The sequence below is a fragment of the Taudactylus pleione genome, unplaced genomic scaffold (genome assembly GCF_031769625.1).
Source record: "Taudactylus pleione unplaced genomic scaffold, aTauple2 ptg001270l, whole genome shotgun sequence".
NCBI classification, from domain to species: domain Eukaryota; kingdom Metazoa; phylum Chordata; class Amphibia; order Anura; family Myobatrachidae; genus Taudactylus; species Taudactylus pleione.
The window spans coordinates 1-2,500 of NW_028285670.1; the positions used below are offsets into that span (position 1 = coordinate 1).

Genomic DNA, 2,500 nt, shown 5'->3' on the forward strand with positions numbered 1-2,500 from the left:
GAATAGACTGTTATGGCAGTATAAAATTACCTACAGCACCTGGGATTCCTAGGTGGTTTCCCATCCAAGTACTAACCAGGCCCACCACTGCATAGCTTCCAAGATCAGACGAGATTGGGCATGTCCAGTATGGTTTGGCTGTAGGTGCTCAAAAACATTAACTTTATACCTCTTTTACTTCTTAACTCAAGTAAATTCAATGATAAGTTGAAAAATGAAATGTAAAATGTAATAGAAAAGAATGTTATGACTATATAAAATTACCTACAGCACCTGGTATTCCCAGGAGGTCTCCCGTCCAAGTACTAACCAGGCCCAACACTGCATAGCTTCCAAGATCAAACGAGATTGGGCATGTCCAGTGTGGTTTGGCTGTAGGTGCTCAAAGGCATTAACTTAAGACCTCTATTACTTCTTAACTCATGTAAATTCATTGATAAGTTGAAAAAATTAAATGTAAAATGTAATAGAAAAGACTGTTATGGCAGTATAAAATTACCTACAGCACCTGGGATTCCTAGGTGGTCTCCCATCCAAGTACTAACCAGGCCCACCACTGCATAGATTCCAAGAACAGACGAGATTGGGCATGTCCAGTGTGCTTTGGCTGTAGGTGCTCAAAAACATTAACTTTAGACCTCTTTTACTTCTTAAATCAAGTAAATTCATTGATAAGTTGAAAAAATTAAATGTAAATTGTAGTAGAAAAGAATGTTATGGCAGTATAAAATTACCTACAGCACCTGGTATTCCCAGGTGGTCCCCCATCCAAGTACTAACCAGGCCCAACACTGCATAGCTTCCATGTTCAGACGAGATTGGGCATGTCCAGTGTGGTTTGGCTGTAGGTGCTCAAAAACATTAACTTTAGACCTCTTTTACTTCTTAACTCAAGTAAATTCAATGATTAGTTGAAAAATGAAATGTAAAATGTAATAGAAAAGAATGTTATGGCAGTATAAAATTACCTACAGCACCTGGCATTCCCAGGTGGTCTCCCTTCCAAGTACTAACCAAGCCCAACACTGCATAGTTTCCAAGATCAGATGATATTGGGCATGTCCAGTGTGGTTTGGCTGTAGGTGCCCAAAACCTTTAACTTTAGACCTCAATTACTTCTTAACTCAAGTAAATTCATTGATAAGTTGAAAAAATTAAATGTAAAATGTAATAGAAAAGAATGTTATGGCAGTATAAAATTACCTACAGCACCTGGTATTCCCAGGTGGTCTCCCGTCCAAGTATTAAACAGTCCCAACACTGCATAGCTTCCAAGATCAAACGAGATTGGGCATGTCCAGTGTGGTTTGGCTGTAGGTGCTCAAGAGCATTAACTTTTGACCTCTATTACTTCTTAACTCAAGTAAATTCATTGATAAGTTGAAAAAATTAAATGTAAAATGTAATAGAATAGACTGTTATGGCAGTATAAAATTACCTACAGCACCTGGTATTCCCAGGAGGTCTCCCATCCAAGTACTAATCAGGCCCAACACTGCATAGCTTCCAAGATCAAACAAGATTGGGCATGTCCAGTGTGGTTTGGCAGTAGGTGCTCAAAAACATTAACTTTAGACCTCTTTTACTTCTTAACTCAAGTAAATTCATTGATAAGTTGAAAAAATTAAATGTAAAATGTAATAGAAAAGAATGTTTTGGCTGTATAAAATTTCCTACAGCAACTGGTATTCTCAGGTGGTCTCCCATCCAAGTACAAACCAGGCCCAACACAGCAAAGCTTACAAGATCAGACGAGATTGGGCATGTCCAGTGTGGTTTGGCTGTAGGTGCTCAAAAGCATTAAATTTAGACCTCTATTACTTCTTAACTCAAGTAAATTCATTGATAAGTTGAAAAAATTAAATGTAAAATGTAATAGAAAAGAATGTTATGGCAGTATAAAATTACCTACAGCACCTGGTATTCCCAGGTGGTCTCCCATCCAAGTACTAACCAGGCCCAACACTGCATAGCTTCCAAGATCAAACAAGATTGGGCATGTCCAGTGTGGTTTGGCAGTTGGTGCTCAAAAACATTAACTTTAGACCTCTTTTACTACTTAACTCAAGTAAATTCATTGATAAGTTGAAAAAATTAAATGTAAAATGTAATAGAAAAGAATGTTTTGGCTGTATAAAATTTCCTACAGCAACTGGTATTCTCAGGTGGTCTCCCATCCAAGTACAAACCAGGCCCAACACAGCAAAGCTTACAAGATCAGACGAGATTGGGCATGTCCAGTGTGGTTTGGCTGTAGGTGCTCAAAAGCATTAAATTTAGACCTCTATTACTTCTTAACTCAAGTAAATTCATTGATAAGTTGAAAAAATTAAATGTAAAATGTAATAGAAAAGAATGTTATGGCAGTATAAAATTACCTACAGCACCTGGTATTCCCAGGTGGTCTCCCATCCAAGTACTAACCAGGCCCAACACTGCATAGCTTCCAAGATCAGACGAGATTGGGCATGTCCAGTGTGGTTTGACTGTAGGTGCTCAA

General features: G+C 38.1%; 1 non-coding gene and 10 pseudogenes across 1 annotated transcript; all 11 read right to left on the reverse strand.

The window, feature by feature from the left end:
* Positions 1 to 27: 27 nt before the first annotated feature.
* Positions 28 to 146, reverse strand: LOC148443437 (5S ribosomal RNA; annotated as a pseudogene).
* Positions 147 to 261: 115 nt separating this feature from the next.
* Positions 262 to 380, reverse strand: LOC148443438 (5S ribosomal RNA; annotated as a pseudogene).
* A 116-nt stretch (positions 381 to 496) lies between these two features.
* LOC148443439 (5S ribosomal RNA) lies at positions 497 to 615 on the reverse strand (annotated as a pseudogene).
* Positions 616 to 731: 116 nt separating this feature from the next.
* On the reverse strand, positions 732 to 850 carry LOC148443440 (5S ribosomal RNA; annotated as a pseudogene).
* A 115-nt stretch (positions 851 to 965) lies between these two features.
* Positions 966 to 1,084, reverse strand: LOC148443441 (5S ribosomal RNA; annotated as a pseudogene).
* Positions 1,085 to 1,200: 116 nt separating this feature from the next.
* On the reverse strand, positions 1,201 to 1,319 carry LOC148443442 (5S ribosomal RNA; annotated as a pseudogene).
* Positions 1,320 to 1,435: 116 nt separating this feature from the next.
* Positions 1,436 to 1,554, reverse strand: LOC148443443 (5S ribosomal RNA; annotated as a pseudogene).
* A 116-nt stretch (positions 1,555 to 1,670) lies between these two features.
* On the reverse strand, positions 1,671 to 1,789 carry LOC148443444 (5S ribosomal RNA; annotated as a pseudogene).
* Positions 1,790 to 1,905: 116 nt separating this feature from the next.
* Positions 1,906 to 2,024, reverse strand: LOC148443445 (5S ribosomal RNA; annotated as a pseudogene).
* A 116-nt stretch (positions 2,025 to 2,140) lies between these two features.
* On the reverse strand, positions 2,141 to 2,259 carry LOC148443446 (5S ribosomal RNA; annotated as a pseudogene).
* A 116-nt stretch (positions 2,260 to 2,375) lies between these two features.
* LOC148443447 (5S ribosomal RNA) lies at positions 2,376 to 2,494 on the reverse strand. Its single transcript, XR_015875505.1, has one exon. It is a non-coding gene; the product is annotated as a 5S ribosomal RNA (ribosomal RNA).
* Positions 2,495 to 2,500: the final 6 nt, after the last annotated feature.